Source organism: Mesoplodon mirus (assembly GCF_964341445.2).
Source record: "Mesoplodon mirus genome assembly, chromosome: 9".
NCBI classification, from domain to species: domain Eukaryota; kingdom Metazoa; phylum Chordata; class Mammalia; order Artiodactyla; family Ziphiidae; genus Mesoplodon; species Mesoplodon mirus.
This window is the reverse complement of record NC_138985.1, coordinates 54,502,307-54,520,804: the sequence shown is the minus strand read 5'-3', so window position 1 is coordinate 54,520,804 and position 18,498 is coordinate 54,502,307. Positions and strand designations below refer to the sequence as shown.

The 18,498-nt window shown below is 41.7% G+C and overlaps 1 long non-coding RNA gene across 2 annotated transcripts in view; it reads right to left on the bottom strand.

Moving 5' to 3' along the window:
- Window positions 1-18,498, bottom strand: part of LOC309810683 — a 111,427-nt gene that overhangs the window by 75,589 nt on the left and 17,340 nt on the right. Inside the window, exon 3 of one of the 2 annotated variants that reach the window (XR_014295043.1) lies at window positions 10,994-11,698. The exons of the other annotated variant lie outside the window; for it this stretch is intronic. This is a non-coding gene — a long non-coding RNA (uncharacterized lncRNA). Of the gene's footprint in view, window positions 1-10,993; window positions 11,699-18,498 lie in introns of those variants that run through there. 2 annotated transcript variants of the gene reach the window in all.

Below are 18,498 nucleotides of genomic sequence, written 5' to 3'. Positions count from 1 at the left end.
AGGTGACTTATTTCTAATGGGATTACAAGAGTCGTCTTTCTTACGTCTCTATGCATGCCTGAATGAAGAAAATAGTGTGTGCAGAAAAAGAGTTAGCATAGCAGGCCTGAGACTGCTGTCCTTAGAAAGGTCTGCTTGCAAGATTGACCCTTGGCTGGCATCTGGGAACTTAGCCAGTAAACAGTTCCCTACACTGACAGAAAACTTTCCCTAAGTTCTTAAGTTTCCTTAAGTTCCCTAAGGGTGGCTCACTAGGGCTAGACTGCTTGCGCACAGTATGCTTCATGCTGAACATCTGCTCCTCTTCTTGGACCCGGAATTTGGGTATGTGGTGGGCAGAGAGTGCCTGTTTGACCAGCCCCCAGTGAAAACCTTGAGCACCAAGTCACTAATGAGCCGCCCCAGGAGCCAACACTTTGCACGTGTGGCCACAACTCACTGCTGAAGGAAGGAAGGCAATGCACCGAGAGAGGACTCAGAAGCTAGAGCCTGATTTCCTCCCAACTTCACTCTACGCACGTTTTGCTTTTTCTGATTTTGCTTTGTATCTTTTCATGGTAATAAATCTTAGCTATGAATACACATAGATGCTGAGTTTTGTGAGACCTTTTGTCAAATCACTGGGCCTGGGGGAGTGATCTTGGGGAGCCCCGATACACAGCGTTTTAGAAATTATGAAAGAAACACTGAAGAGCTGTTCAACTTTCTCATAAAAGGAGGCATCCCTCCTAACTGTCTCACGCTCTTCCTCTCTTCTCCCTCCTTCCCAGGATATGCATATTGAACTTCCTTCCTGCCTAAGTCCACAGTGGCAGGTGGGCGGAACACACTGCTGGAGGTGATGGTTTTAGTTTTCGGTCCTGGAAAATCTGTATAACTGCTATCTTGCATACAAATACAACAGTGGTTCGTCTGCATTTTACTTTTTATCCAATTGTGTTTGCCTTGTGTGGGTGGAATATAAGAGCTTTCATCTCATTGGGCTGAAGATATCATGGAAATTTCTTTTAAAATATTTACCCAAAGACTAAACTGGTGATAAAAAGCATTTTCTTTGCAATTATAGAGCAAGACTTCATAAATGTATGGCTAAGTCATTAAAGAACTGGCATCACAACATCAGCAGGATTTATATCCACCACATAAAGTCTATGCAGCATATCCTGCAATGCAGCATATCCGTCTCACATAGTGTAATATGCATGACTTATTTTCAGATGATTTTCCTGATAAACTTTGTGATTATATTTTGACAGGGCTGAGTATCATTTCTCTAATCGCAGAGTGACAAGAGCTTAGGGATTGTGACAAGCAAAGTCCTTGGATTTGGCTCTAGAAATCAGCTGAGCATGGTATATTTTAAGAATTCAAATAATAAGTCAGTAAACCACTAAATATTATGTGCTAAGCTCTTTAAATTATGTTGTAGACACAGGACTGGGAGTTTGGAACCCAAGTTCTAACCCAGTTTATGTTCTAAAGCTATAATTAAATAATTGATAAATAATTCATTTTTACTGGACCTCTATTATACCAGCTATAAAATGAGAGGTTCTAGTGAACCATTTTTTCAATCCCAAACATTCTACAGTTCAGTGATAATATAAAGCCTGGGATACGTACCAAATGAGAGGGCACAAATGTATTCTGTAGAAGGGAGCAGTTCCTGGAGGCTAAAACAGGAAATTTTAATTGGCCAGAAAAGAGAGAGTCACTTCTCTCGGAGTATGGAGCTGAAGTGAAGGTATAGACAGAATCCACCCTGAGGGATCTTAGGGAAATTTCAATATGAAATAACAATGATATCAATAATAGCTAACCATTTTGAGTATTTACTAAGGTGATAAGTATTATTTAATTCCCATAACAATTCTAGGTATTGTTATTATTCGCGTTTTATAAAAAAGAAAACTGAGGCACAGATTCAGATTTTTCATGAGGTCAGGTAGCAAGTGGTAGTACCCAAGATGTGAAGCAATCTAATACTCCAAAGCATAGCTTTTAATTGCTGTTATGGCAGTCACGTGTGAAAGTCAGTGATAAAACTCCCCACAGAAGTTTAAAGTGCAATTGACTGGAAAACCAGCATAAACGGAAAATAATAAGCCATCATCAAGAAGAATAATGATAATTACCTTTCCTGGAGTGCCATTTGTGTGCTATTCATTTATTGGCACTAACCTTCATAGGTGTTTTTTGTTTTTATTTTTGTTTTAAATTTCCATTTTACAGTTAAGAAATCTGGGCTCAGTTCAACTTGTAATAGCCTGAGAGCTATTAGGTAGTAGGGTTGGGAGTCAATCTTGAGTTTGTCTAGCTTCGAAAATCCTACTTATTCCACTGTGCCATGCTGGATTCTTGGCAAGGAAAAAAACCTATTTGCAAATATTAAAAACAGCTGTATCCTACTGTATGCTTTTATTTATGTGAAATTCTAGAACAGGGAAAACTAGTCTATGGAGACAGAAAGCAGATCAGCGGCTGCTTAGGGAGGGGAAGTGGAGATTGACTGCAGAGACCAAAAGAAATTTTTGGAATGATGGAAAGATTTTATATTTTGATTATGGTATTGATGACATTTACATTATGTTTGTTAAAACTCAACATACACTTAAAATAGGTGCATTTTATTTATTTAATTTATTTATTTATTTGCGGTACGCGGGCCTCTCACTGTTATGGCCTCTCCCATTGTAGAGCACAGGCTCCAGACGCGCAGGCTCAGTGGCCATGGCTCACGGGCCTAGCCGTTCCGTGGCATGTGGGATCTTCCCGGACCGGGGCACGAACCTGTGTCCCCTGCATTGGCAGGCTGACTCTCAACCACTGTGCCACCAGGGAAGCCCAGGTGCATTTTATTATATGCAAATTATACCTCAATAAAGTTGATTTTTAAAAAACCCAAGTGAATCCAGTAATTGGTCTTCTAGACAGAAGCTGGGGCTGCTGGCATAACCTGTCTTTTCATATGCATGGGATCACTGTGGTGAATATGAAACACTAGCTCTTAACACCCATTCCAACCACCTCTGTGATACCTTCTTGTATTGCAAAGACTGAAAAGCTCAAAATTACATTTCTATGACTCCTTCACAGCTAAGTTCAGATTGTGAGTTAAATATACTCGAGACTAGAAAGGCAGGAGTGAGACCAGAGCCACCTGCCTACTCTGATGTTTGTTGCTGCTACCAAGTAGGGTCATGCAGGCATCAGATTTTTCTGCAACAGCATCCCAATATCCAGTGTCCAGCTTCAATAGTGTTATGAGTTAGCAGATGCAAGGATGACAGTGTCTTCATGATCCACAGACTGAAACTAGAGCAGCGTATGCAAGAATTCAAATGGTTCCCCAACAGACTCTTAACTTCACACATTTATGACTGGGCGGGGCGATAGCTCCCCTGGCAAACCAGTTTGATGGTTATCTCCTGGTGGTTATTTCTGGAGGCTCAGTTTAGAGGCTGCTCCTCCAGCTCTCCAATGATTTTGCAAGTACCTAATTACCTATATTAAGTCCCTCTCTACTTATAATTGTGGCAATGATTTCTGTTTCCCTGAAACTATACACTGACACCACCATGAAAGATGGTATGTGTTTATTCAGTCACAATGGTAACTAAAATAATTACCAGCATTATCAGATTGACAGCAACTTTTACCAACTACTGCCTTTCTGCCAGGATGAATTCAACAAGGTACAGGTGAGGACAGCTTTATTCTTCTCCCCATTCGACTCGAACTCCATGGGTAGATCTGTCTGTTCCTCCACAAATGAAATGAGGCCAGGTCTCCTCACTTTTTAAGCCACTCTCAGATCTTAAAGTTTATCCTCCAATTCGTTTCAGTCCCCCAAATCATCTCATTTCAGTCATTAAAATGTCCAGTCCAAGGTCATTAGCATATAACCCAATGTTCTCATCCAATTTAAAGCTTATTCACACCCCCAGCTTGAGCTTCCTTTGGCCTCTCATTTTCAGGAAGAGAACATGGTTGGCTTCTGCTCCAATTCTCTGTAAGATGTTTCTTCGCTTTCCTTCTCCTTCCCATGTCTCCTCCCCTACTAGACTACTCAGTTTCCTCTAGGGTTGGAATGTGATCAGGAAGAGGAAAAACTAGTCTCTAAGCTGGTCCAGATATGATCTGGCATTAGAGCCCTCTGGGCATGGCAGATCCCCAGTGCTGATTCTTTCTCTGCTGGGTCACTGACATAGCTCCCTCACCCCACTGCAGCCTTCCATGTCCAACCAGTTCCTTTTCAGGCTGCCCAGTGATGAATCCTCCTCAGTTTCTACATCCAGTGGTATACTCTAACTTCGCTGAGGAGCAGCTTAGCAAAGCCTTCCTGGACAGTCTTTTCAAAATGACTCCCACTCAGCTCCATCCTGCCAGCCCACAGGACACATGGGAAAATTCCCCACTACATCATTCTGCTGTTGGTGGGGAGCACCTGGGCCCCTGCAGCCACAGTCTTCCACGTTTAATTCCCAAGACACGAGTTAAACATTAGTTCCTACTTTGCTCAAGCTCTCTGAAGCTTCCTGTCACCTTCCTTGAGGTGAGAGGGAAGCACTCCCTTCCCCTTCTACATGAGAAACAGGAGAATAGCTCCCTAAAAAACAATTTCTCTCTTTTTGGCCTTATCAACGACGACTCCTTTTTCAGTAGAGGTGAGTGATTGCACACGCCAGCTCGCATAGTCTCAGACTGTCTCAGCCTGTCTGGCATAGGTGGTTCAGCAACTCACTTTAGAATGTGGAGGTACTTTGCAATTATTTATTTTGGTTTGGGTTTTTGAAGCCATGAAATTTTGGTCTTCGTGGCCAAAATTGAAGCAGAATGTTCTTTAATTAACAACAACCCTATAAGGTAATGATGAAGGCTTCCGTTTTAGAGACAAAAAAACTGAGGTTCAAATGGCAGAATATGGGATTCCAACACAAATAGGTATGACTGTAAGGACTCTGCTGTTAACCATTATGATTACATGTTTGACACTGCAAACAATGATGACTGCTATGGGTTGAATTATGTCCCCCTAAATCCATATATTGAAGTTCTAACTCCCAGTACTCAGAATGTGATGTTACCTGGAAAAAGGGTTGTTGCAGTATAATTAGTTAAGATGAAATCATATTAGACTAGGGCAGACCTCTACTCCAATTAGAGTAGGACAAGTAAAAGGGGAAAATCTGGACACAGAAAGGCATACAGGGAGAAAGTCATGTAAAGACAGGAGTTAAGCTGCCACATGCCAAAGGACTACTAGAAGCTAGGAGAGGTCTAGAACAGATCCTTCCCTAGTGCCTTCAGAGGGAGCATGGCCCTGCTGACACTTTGATCTTGGGCTGTGAGTCTCCAGGCTAGGAGACAATAAATTTCTGTTTTTCAAGCCATTCAGTTTGTGGCACTTTGTTAAAGCAGTCCTAGAAAACTAAATAGAACAGCTATGTGACAGCCGTGGAAGTATGACTAAAATTCCAGTTGAAATTAGCCCTGTGTAAGAGAACACCTGAGTAGCCCAGAGAAGGAAAGGCATTGGGAGCAACAGAATGGGACATGGTATTTGTCTGTGTTGGATGACAGAAAATTGCGTTGGTCACTAGGAACCTTTGGAGAGGTAGAAAGCTTCTAAATTAATCTCACTTTCCTAACAGCAGAGAAGGACTGCTAAATTTCCCTTGAAAAACTTTAAGAAAACAAACCTCCAACCAGAATTTTACATAACTGTTTCTGGGAAAGCCTAAGGAAATTTGGAAGGGGGCCAAACAGGAAGTTGTACCTGTACCTGAATGTACAGAACTAGGAATAAATGAAAGGGCAACACATTATAAGCTTATATTGAATATTTAAAGTTCTTGCTGGCTTTGAGAATAGCAGTATTGAGCTACTAGAATACTTTAATAAAATTCACTTATACATACATGGGACCTTCAGACAAATAAACAATCAAAAAGATTTTCAAACTGTAATTCATGCAGAATGTGGAGACATATCTGCATATCCCAGACAAGATACACACACACACAAACACACTATCGTTTTTGAGATTTTAGGTATTGGGTTTTAATTTCCAAAAAATATTGGCTCAAGTAGCACAGATATGCAATTAAATATTAATAAAAAGATCCCCAAATCTCAGTGGCTTATCACAATAAATGCTTATTTTTCATTCACATCACAGTCCAATGTGGATCAGCTGGTCCTCCTGAAGCTTGTAGCTATGCAATCTAGAATGCTTGGCCTCCACTGATGGGAAGGGAGGGATAGAGAAGGTACACTGACTCTTAGCTGCCTCAGTCCAGAAGAGACACACACCACTTCTGCTCATGGGTCATTGGCCAGAACAAGCACATGGCCCAACCTAACTGCAAGTGAGGCTGGGTCATGTAGGAGAACACCTGGAACACTGGGGGAACACTCATTGTCTTTGCCATAAAACTATACAGGGAACGAGTGTATAAGTTACACTAACTCCCAAGGTGTGATGTTTGTTAGATGATAAATCCAATGAGAACCTGATCTCATTAATATTAACAAGGGGGCACTCCGATGCCTTCCTATCTATATGCAAATTATTATAGAATGGCTTGATTGCTAAAATTAGTGCTGCTCAAGGGCTCACCATCAATCTGGTAGTTCCCAGAGGAGTACCTCACATGTGACCCCTCTCCACCAAACCAAATTGCTCCATGTATAAAACTGAAAGGGAAGTAGGAGTTTTCAGGGGCAGCCTGGGAAGGGGAGAGAGCAGTGAGCGTTCTAGGACTTGAAAAAAAAGGAAGAAGATTGAGGAGAGGGTCTCAACAGAGGGAGGGAGGCCCAGCCATATGGCAGCTGACAAGAGCCCTGGAGAAAAGGGTAGCTAGTGATTCATCCCCCGTGTCAGGACAATGATCGCTAATATCCAAGTTTAAATCATTCTCAATTCTTTCCTGAGCTGTAGTCCTGGCTACACCATAAATGACACTAAAAGTCTGCTATCCTAGAGGAAGGGCCAGGCCTTGGGAATTAATGAGGGTTGGAATAACTGTAGAGACCTTGATCCCACATTTTCTAGAGCAAACTTACTATCTGGTCCTATATTTTACAAAAACTCACATCTCAGGCCAGGTGTCTCAATTTTTTATTCAAAAAAATATTGTCACTGGGAAAATCAGTCCTGTAGGAAAAACGGAAAAGACTTTTCTGGGTGGGGGGGAAGGCCCCATGGAGAGCAGATGACAGCACAGACTTGAAAGTAGGTCCAGGCAGCATACGTTCATAGCTTTTGCCAGCAATGTTTAACAGAGAAAAAAATCTTTCTGTATTTTCAATATATTGTATTTGCATCAGTAAATCCTAGAGGAACACCAAAGAAGCTTAAAAAAAAAAAAAAAGCTACCGGGGGCAGGGAAAGGGGGGAAATATGGCAGACAAAGGCAGAGGTAGGAGTGAGAATTTTCACTATGTACCTTTTATATTATTTGATTTTTAAACCACATGAATATGTTATCTATTCAAGACTGTAAAAGCAATTAGGAGAAAAAACGTCTTCCAGCCACCACAGCCTTGTGTTCAAGCTGCTTTGGGAGAACAAAAGAATCAAAGCAGAACTCTTGAGTGAAGCAGTGTGGAAAGTGGACAGTAGTCACAGGAAGAATGACACTGTCAGCACAAGCAGGAAATAGGAGCAAGAAGTGACTAAGGGACTTGGGAGTTTCTGGCTCAACTCCTCATTCCCTAAAGTTCTGGAGCTATTTGTAGGGAGGAGATGTTGGGCTTTCATACAATGTGGAATGGGAGCTGGACACTTTGAAAATTTGGACCTAAGAGGAAAGGGTGGCCCTAGAAGAATGGGAGGACTTGCAGAGATCCAGGTGGGCAGACACTTGGATTATACCAGCATGACATTCAAGGCCCTTGACAATTTGACCTGATCCTTTCTGGGTCTCACTTCTCTCCTTTACTGGGGCACTTCTCTCATTAAGGAACAGTCCAGGCTAAATGTTGAGGACACTAGACGAATGAAAAACTAAGAAGCTCACAGTCTGGTTGATAAAAACTGACTTATGAACAGCAAGGTGTTACTAATGCTCTACTAGGAAAGTGTAAGTTTCCGTGAGGGCACAAGTGAGGAGTGGTCATCTGTGCCCAGGGAAGATCAGGGAATGAGGCTTCATAGTCAAGGCAGAGCTCGAGCCAAGTCCTGGGAGGTGAATGGATATACCAGGAGGTGGGGAGGCGAGGAGGGCATTCTTGGCAAAGTAATTTGTGCACAGGCTCTGAGCGATAACACACGATGGGGTTTAAAATCTGTGCTGTGCAAGTGACTCCACATGCTAAAAAGGCAAAGGAAGGAGGTATTGAGAAATGCAGCTAGAGAAGCAAGAAGAGAGGCCTTGTGTGCCATGGACTTTATCTTAGACAGTGGGGTGTTAATAAGGGTGAGATCCTGCAGATATTTGCTAACGCTGGCTTCAGCAGTGAAAACTGATTGGGTCTACTGGAGGGACGTGAGACTGGAAGTTGGTGAGACGAGTTAGAAGACCATTGCCAATGAGAGAAGAAAGTTGGAGAACGCCTGAAATGAGGCATTCACATTACACCTTACCATTCTGCTGTGACCGTGCTACCTCTGAGGCCTTGAGCAAGTTACTTCACATCTCTGAAATTTTCATCTGCCAAATTACCTGCTTTACAGTTACCATGATTACTTGATTAAAGGTAGGAACTATTATTCCCCAAACACACTATAAGCCAAGGACATCAGTACTCTCACTTCTGGGGAGTCACGGTGCATTGTGGGTGTTTTAGTTACCTATTGCTGCATGGTAATAAGTTACCACAAAATGTAGTGGCTTAAAACAGGAACCACGAGGGGCTTCCCTGGTGGCGCAGTGGTTGAGAGCCCGCCTGCTGATGCAGGGGACACGGGTTCGTGCCCCGGTCCGGGAAGATCCCACATGCCGCGGAACGGCTGGGCCCGTGAGCCATGGCCGCTGAGCCTGCGCGTCCGGAGCCTGTGCTCCGCAACGGGAGAGGCCACAAGAGTGAGAGGCCCACGTACTGCTAAAAAAAAACAAAAAAACAAAAAAACAAAAAAAAAACAGCAACCATGAATCTGTGAGTCTGGGTGGTCCTTCTGGTGGTCTCACTGGGGTTCGCTCATATGGCTGCATTCAGCTGGTGGCGAGGCTATCCTAGGAGTTCTAAGGTTGTAGCTTCATCCTCATGTCTGGGGTCTTGGCAGGATGATCAGAATGTCGGGACTTAACTATCTCCACATGGTCTCTCACTATTCCATTATCTAATCCAAGCTTTAAATGTGGTGGCTGACTTCCAAGACAGTGAAAATGAAAGCTCAAGACCTCTTAAGTTCCGGGGATTTATTGCTATGAAACAAACCATCCCAAAACAACTCAACCATTTATTTGATATATTTGCTTGTGATTCTGCAATTTGGGCAGTTTAACTCTGCTTCACGTGGTATCCGCTGGGGCAGCTCAACAAAAGCTACAGGATTTAGGGTGCCAGGTTTTGCTCACATGACTGACACCCCAGCTGGGGTGACTGAATGGCAGGAGACTGGCTGGGTTTCTTTCTCTCCACTCCCTCTCTCATCATTCAGTAACCTAGCCTCAGCTTCTTTACGTGGAGGCCAGATCCCAAGAGGGCAGAAAAAGGACTCTGCAAGGCCTTTTAAGGTCTAAGCCTGTAAGTCATGCTGCATCATTTGCACCACATTCTATTGGTCAATGTACGTCACGGGGCTGGTCCAAACTCAAGGTAAAGGAAGTAGACACAGCCTCTTGATGGGGGGAGATAGGAAAAGTCAAATTGTAAAAGGGCACATGAAATGCAAGGGGTTAGCTGGCTATCTGGAAATGATCTAGCCCAGTGGGAAAGCACTAGTTTGGGAGATCTACACACTTGGTTACAGATTCTCATTTCACCACTCCTTAACCAATTTCTCTCAAATTCAGTGAACTTAGATTGACTGCCCAATATCTGGACTATCTTTCTAAGTATGGGTTATCCCCCCTTATGATCACAATTTTTTAGGATCCACCACTAGATATGAACACCTGAGGAAAGATTCTGTGGTAATCGCTCTCTATACAGAATTTAATGATGCCTGGCATTAGTAACAGAGGAAAGCACTCAATAAGTATGTATGTGTGTTGAATTAATACGTAATAAATAAATAAATAATAAGCAACAATATTAGCTATTTACCATATACCAGGGACTGTTCTAAACACTCTAGGTGTATTAATGATTCATTTAAGTATTACAGCCCCATGAGGTAGGTACTATTATTCCCTACTTTCAGGTTAGGAATCTGAGGCACAAAAGGCTAAACAGTTTCCCCAAGATTATGCAGCTAGTGTGTAGTGGCCCTAGATTTGCATCCACTTGATCTGGCTCCAGAGCCTTGCTCTGAAACAGCAGGTTTTGCTGCCTTTGTGAAAATGTAAACTGCTGTGAAGACAGGATTGAAAACTGAAGAAACCATGGACTTGGAAAGGGATAGTTATCCCAGACATCAATCATATAGAAGCATTATAGTATGCTGGTTAAGAGTACAGAGTCTTCAGTCAGATACATAGTGATTTAAAGTTCAACTCCTCCCAGAACTACTCTACTACTTTGGATGGGATGCTCTCCAAGTCTCAGTTTTCTTATCTGAAAAATAAATCTAAGAATATTACCTATCTCATAGGACTGTGGTGAGGCTGGAAAGAGACAGGGCAAGTACAGTCCTTATCTTAGTTTTCATATATAATGAAGGATCAGTGAGTATTCACCATTAATCACATAGATAAGGAAGAGGGAAATGAAACCGTAAGGCAATACTTAAAAGAAAAAAATTAGGGGAGGATGCAGGTACATGTACACTTTATAATGATAAAATTCCATCCCCCCCCAAAGTTTTTTTTTTATTGATACAAAAAACCTAAGAAGTTGAAAAAGGAAAAGCAATTAAAGCTCTTCATTAGTAAGTCAAGAGAAATTTGAGCATTAAAAATGTTACTGAGCATTATAAATGTCATTCTTTCATCAGGAATGCTGTATTGACCTTCTGGAAGAGGTAGATTATATCAAAAAAGTTTTTAAGGGGCTACTACAAGAAGAAAAAAGGTTGGGTAAAATAGAAAAGCATCATATATCTCAAGAGTCAAGAGGGCTATTCAATGAGCAAAACACAGAAAATGATAGGTCTATAAGAAAGGAAAAGAAAGAAAACTGCAGCATGCTAAAAAGGTTAACACCCATTTTTAAATTAAGATTTAAGAACACTATAAAGAAAATCCATATATAAACACCAAGTGATGAAATGTTTGAAACCTGTTAACACAGATTTTATTAAAAGTTCATGCTAGCTAAGTTGAATAAGCCTGTGATTGATATCTGATGAAAGAAAAGTCACAGACGTGGTCACTGGGGTTGTCTACGTAATTTTTTTTTTGGCACATCAATGAAGGCTTTACTAGAAAATCAGCAAAAACTTCTGTAGAAACAGAAAATGATGCATCTTAAATTTCATTGGCAAAGATGACAGCTGACAGGATCCTCCTGGAATCCTGCTTTGTCCTTCCTTCGCCCTTCCTTCCTCCCCTCCCTCAGGCAAGGGCAGGGGGAAGAAGCATCTGAATGACAGCAGTGGTGGTGGGGCAGAGGTAGCTGGGAAGCTTCTGAGGCTACTGCTTCCTTGTTTCTATCACACAGAAACACAACCAAAAAAGGGTTTGCTTTTCATGTAGAAATTAGACTTTTTTTTTTTTTGCTTCAATTATAGATACAAATTTAAGTAGATTATAAAACTACATAGATCTTTCCTAAAAGGACTCTCATAAAAGAACTGGCTCTACAAGGCTCTACTAGACTAGAAACTCTACAAAGTACACAGTGTTCCTTTCTTACTTCACATGTTCACTGCAGCTCTGCAGATTATAAATGATCCAGCAGTACAAGCAGTTTTTGGAAAAGCAGCAGAAAATACAATATTTTAGGTATAAAAGTATGAGAGTACTTTAGAAAGAGAAGATAAAATAATATACAAGGCTACTTGACTTTTGTTGGCTAAGACAATGGGATTGATTCATTCAATCATTCCTTCAGCAAATATTTGTGAAATACATAATATGTGCCAGGCACTGTTCTAGACATTGGGGAGACAGCAATAAACAAGATAAAGCTCCTGGGACTTCCCTGGTGGTGTGGTAGATAAGACTCTGTGCTTCCAATGCAAGGGGCCCAGGTTCGATCCCTGGTCAGGGAACTAGATCCCACATGCATGCCGCAACTAAGAGTTCACATGCCACAACTAAGAAGCTGGCGAGCCACAACTAAGAAGCCCATGAGCCTCAACTAAGGATCCCACCTGCCACAACTAAGACTAAGACCCAGTGCAACCAAATAAATAAATATTAAAAAAAAAAAGATAAAGTTCCTGTTCTCTTTAGCCTTGCATTCTAATGGAGCAAAACAGACAATAAACAGAAGATATATAAAAAGTGTTTTTTTTTTTTTTTTTTTTTTTTTTGCGGTATGCGGGCCTCTCACTGTTGTGGCCTCTCCCGTTGCGGAGCACAGGCTCCGGATGCGCAGGCTCAGCAGCCATGGCTCACGGGCCCAGCCGCTCCGCGGCATATGGGATCCTCCCGGACCGGGGCACGAACCCGTATCCCCTGCATCGGCAGGCGGACTCTCAACCACTGCGCCACCAGGGAGGCCCATAAAAAGTGTTTTGAGTTCTATAAAGAAAGAAAATTCAGCATAAGAAAGAAGGAGAGCGATTATGAATCTTTTTAGGTTTTATCCTCCCCCTTTCAAAGGTCTATCCCCAGACCAAGAACCTGGCAAACAGTAAGTACTCAATAAATCTTTGTTGAAGGACTACCAGGGCTGTCAGTGGTCCCTGGTGAGCACAAGTCTCCAGGGTGTTTGCTGGTGAGCATTCTAGAGTGTGATGGGTCACAGGGACCAGTGCAATAGAAGAACCTACAAAGGAAGCATAAAACTTCTGGGGCCCTCCTCATGTGGTTCCTGCCTGGTGAAGACATCCCTCTACCCCTAGAAGTGACCCCAGGAACACAGGGATGGGCAGGCCTCCTCATCTGGCCACCACATGGGTTGTAAAACAATACTCACTCACAGAAGGTGTTTTCATTATGCACTTCCTGGGTCTCAACTAATCCCCAGGACACCCTACCCCCTCTCCTTTAGGCCCTTGGGCACAAAAGATCTCCTATTTCTCTGAAAACAGAATTACACTGCCTTTGAGTAAGGGCCCAGAACTTAGAAAAGCCAGTTTATCTTCCCTGGAGGATAAAAGGGCCCAGAATTTAGAAACTTTGAAGGACAAAGACTTTCTTTTATCCACTCTCAACACTGAGTGTGTGTGTGTGTGTGTGTGTGTGTATGAATACCTACGATTCTACCTTTCCTCACCTAGTCACCTGCCCCTCCCTTCTTCAGTGGGCCACCACCTCGCTAATCCTGTTATCTGAACACTTTTGGAAATTTAAATGGTGCTGGAAATCAGTGATATAATTGAATCAGATTTTTTACACAAACAATAATGAGAGAAGATTTGATTTTTGACCAAGGGCCTAAGGAATGATCAGGAAGACAGTGCTTAATCAATTATAAATTATATAGCAATGCCACAGGAGTGTATATACCTAGATGGAGGCTTGTAGCCACAAATCTAATACATTGATTTTTTTTAAATTTTCACGTCAGTTGAAGGCTACAACATAAATGAGCTTTTTACTAAATGAAGAATCAATCATTTCTATATTTAAAGATAGATACTATTATTAAAATGCTCATTGCACTGAAACATATTTTTAATTGATGGTTCTTCCAAGAGAAGTTTGGAGACAGAAGTACCACATTTATTACAAAGGGCAAAATAAGCTGACTGAATTGTTAAAAGCTGCAAAGGTGGGACTTCACTGACCAAGAAACAAGGGAATTTCCATGGTCAGGAATGGATACAACTTAATTAAAGGTAATCAAACAAGCTTATGGTTATGTTAAGTAATAAATCAGAAAGTGACTTAAGGTCAAGTGCATAGAAACAAATGGTTCCAAGAAAAGTAGTTGCCTAAGGAGGAATAAAAAATGGGATAACAGGGGCTTACCTACATAATAGCAATATACATCAGCTAGAAAACTATCATCTCTGCTATTCAAATACGGTAGTAAAACAAACTTGATACCATTGTTATGCATATCTCTGGAAAGAAAGATGTAAATCTAAACTCACAAATTTAAATATACACAATATAGGGCTTCCCTGGTGGCGCAGTGGTTGAGGGTCTGCCTGCTGATGCAGGGGACGCGGGTTCGTGCCCTGGTCCGGGAGGATGCCACATGCCGCGGAGCGGCTAGGCCCGTGAGCCATGGCCGCTGAGCCTGCGCGTCCGGAGCCTGTGCTCCGCAACGGGAGAGGCCACAACAGTGAGAGGCCCGTGTACCGCAAAAAAAAAAAAATAATAATAATAATAAATATACACAATATAGATGGAAACTAACATTTGAGGGTTTTTTTTATACCAGGCATATCCATTATCCTCTTTCATCCTCCTCAAAACACACTGAGATGAACATTAACTTATCCATTTTACATGTACTGAAATTGTCTCACAGGTCTTGTAATGGACCCAAGTTATAAAACTAGCAAGCAGTGGTACACGAATTTGAACCCCGATCTGCCCAATTCCAAAACCCTTATTTATTACACTCCATGACCCAGCTCTTTTATGATCCCAATTAAAAAGGCCCTGGCATATGAGACTCAGGCAAGGGTTCTGGGAGCCTGGTGTGGAGTACAAGACGACTGAACTTTGGGCTGTGGAGTCAAGAACCAAAGATATCAAATAACAACAACAACAATAATAATGATGATAATTTTATATCAGATACCAAGACAGAATGAAGAGCCAAGAAGACAGTGCAAAAATTTACCAAAGAGACGCCAGTGTACCAGGAGGTACTGGTCTTTTGTTGGACACTCTTCCTTTCAAAAACCCCTGGATAGAGAGGGTCTTTAACACCCAGAGGAGTGAGATGGGATAGAAGGAGAAGCCACCATCACCTGAAGGATTAGACAGTGCTGAAACCCATTGTACAAATAACCACAGGAAGCCAAAGGTCAGGGGGAACTGGGGTCTTTACATCTCTCGCGTGAGATAATAGTAGTAGTAGTAATAATAATACCAATAACAGTAGCAGCCACAGCAGCTAACATTTGTTGAAGGCATAACTGTCAAAATGTAGGTTAAGCAATTTGCATACATTACATAATTTGATTGCTATATCCCTCCAAGGTGGGTGTTTTTTTTAAATCTATTTTGTATGTAGTAGTGTGTATCTGTTAATTCCAAATTCCTAATTTATCCCTCCCTGCCTTTCCCCTTTGGTAACCATAAGTTTGTATTCTATGTCTACAGTGTTCTTAATTATTCCCATTTTACAGAGAAGAAAACTGAAGCTTGTGGAGCAATTTGGTCCCAGAGCTCTTAACCACTACATTATAGATTCTTAGTCACTGCCAAGAGATTTCCTATAGAAAGACCCTATCCTCCGTAGGGAAACTTCTCCCTTTAACAAAAATTTTATTCTATTTCTTGATAAATGATATCCTGGGCTTATCCTGCCAAGATTTATTAACTCTATTTTTTTTTCACCCCAACTATTTAAAAATGCAAGAACCATTCCTAAGCTGTGGGCCACACAAAAACAGATGGTGGGCTGGAGTTTGCTAACCCCTGGTTTGGAGAAAAGATCATGATTATTATCACAAGTAATTTACACCATACTCAGTGAGTGTGTGGGGGTGTGTATGGGTATGCCTTCCTCTCTAATGTAAAAACACTCTTTTTGGTGTGGCTATATTAAAAACTAGTCAGATGTTCTATGATGGTACTCACCACTTTTTTAGACCCCTAGAAGTGATACTAACAGTAACAGAGCTAACATTTACAAAAGGATTAATAGATGCCAATGTCTGTACTAAAGTGATGTTTATGCATTATTTCATGATGTTCTCACAACAACCCTATGAGTTAGGTACTATTATCTTTTCACATTTTATGAGAAAACTGAGGCTTAGAGAGGTGAAATAACTTTCTTAAATGACTTGGTGGCTAGTGACAGAGCTGGGAATTGAACCCAATAGAACCCAGTCTACTATCAGAAATTTATTGCTATTAGTAAAATTTTAAGTTAATTCTATGAACTATCTGAGACTAATCCATTTGTACTAGTTCAATAACTAGATACACAATACACATTAATATTCAAACTAAATATCTTTGGCCCCTATCTCTCTATCACAAAATCAAGAAAGTTTTTATTTCCTCCCCAAGGGGCTTATTTAGGATTGGGGATATATCTGACATAACAAAATCTGAAAATCTGCTCTGTCAGCAGAAGCTCTCCTAGATGTGATCTTACTTGCTTTTGCATCATATATGCAACACCTGGGGCTGCCCTCTGCTACGTAGTGCCTCCGGTCACCATGTCTCTTAGGCATTGCTATGAACGCGGCCCCCTAGCTCTGTTGGACCATGGCAATACCATATGGAGATGCCAAAACTGGATGTGGCTCTGGGGAAGAGAGAGGTCTGATCTATAAGGCCAAACATATTTACCTCCAGTTTACTTACTCATGGCTACTTTCTCCTCAGCACACAGCAGTCCTCTCCCACTCTCATTTCCTCTTTTTCCCCACCCAATGAAAACCCCATCTGATGACACTGCCTTCAGGTTTCAAGAGGTATCAAGGAGCTGTAACTAATCAGCTTGGCAAGTTTAAGATTTATATCAACCAAATATAAAGGGAGAATAAATTAGGGACAGGCAAAAGTTACACTATGATGTTAAATGACGTGAAATCGTGCAATGCTCAAGAAAATAAAAGGTAAAGATGATGAGATTGTAAGTGAATTTTTCCCTAATTTTTCTTTTTTTTTTGCGGTACGCGGGCCTCTCACTGTTGTGGCCTCTCCAGTTGTGGAGCACAGGCTCCGGACGCGCAGGCTCTGCAGCCACGGCTCACGGGCCTAGCGGCTCCACGGCATGTGGGATCTTCCCGGACCGGGGCACGAACCCATGTCCCCTGCATCGGCAGACGGACTCTCAACCACTGCGCCACCAGGGAAGCCCCCTAATTTTTCTATAATAAATAAATTGTTGTTGTAAATTTTTGAAGTTGATGAAAGAAATGTTGTGGCCCAGTTTTCAGTAAACATTTTACTATGGGATACAGAAAACAGGACTAGTTTATTTTGGGGGGAAAAATGAATAATGCTATTTAAAGGTTACACTTTGTCAGTGAATGAGGTTTTTTTTGTTTTTATTTTTTTGCGGTACGTGGGCCCCTCACCGTTGTGTCCCCTCCCATTGCGGAGCACAGGCTCTGGATGCGCAGGCCCAGCGGCCATGGCCCATGGGCCCAGCCGCTCCGCGGCATGCGGGATCCTCCCGGACCGGGGCATGAATCAGTGTCCCCTGCATCGGCAGGCGGACTCCCAACCACCGCACCACCAGGGAAGCCCAGTGAATGAGTTTTTATTTTATTTATTTATTTGGCTGCACCCGGTCTTAGTTGCAGTGCAAGGGATCTTTTAGTTGTAGCATGTGGGATTTTTTAGTTGCAGCATGTGAACTCTTAGTGTGGCATGTGGGATCTAGATCCCTGACCAGGGATAGAACCCAGGCCCCCTACATTGGGAGTGCAAAGTCTTAGCCACTGGACCACCAGGGAAGTCCTCGTGCATGAGTTTTTAAAGAGAACTTCACTAAGCATCAGAAAACTCTGGATCTATTTCCTGGCTCATCCATGGTCCATTTGTGCGTCTTGGGCAAATCTTTGACACGGTTTATTCATCTTGATCTAAAAAAATTTTCTCAGAACTAAGATTCTTTGACTTCATATTCCTAGCTCTCTGGTAACTAGTAATATGGATGACCCTTTCCTTTTCCCTCAGGTATATCCTGAAATACGTTAAGTTTATTCTTTAACCCATGTATCCATATATCTATCCATTTGTTAAATTAACATTTATTGGCAAGTTATTATGTGCCTGACACTTAGCTGAAGCATCTCTTATGATCTGTTGGTTGTCTGAAGATGGTTTTCTAGGTAGATTTCCCAAGGAGCAACATTCCATGAGTTCGTGCATGTTCACAACTGCTTTGTTTTTCTGTAACTTTTATACTTAAAAGCAAGTTTGGGTATGTATAAAAATCACTGTTTGATATTTTCTTTCCTTGGTTATCTTAAATATGTTTCCCTACTGTCCTATGCTGTGGATCAATCTGATGAATATATGATTTTATTTTTCCTTTATAAGTGACTTGATCTTTGTGCCTGAACATCCAGAGTTTTTTCTTTGTTGTCCAGTCTTACCAGAGTAATGTATTGGTGTTGACAATTCTGGGTTCATTTTCCAATGGACCATGGATGGTGTGCTCTTTCAATACAGATGTTCGATTTTTTTT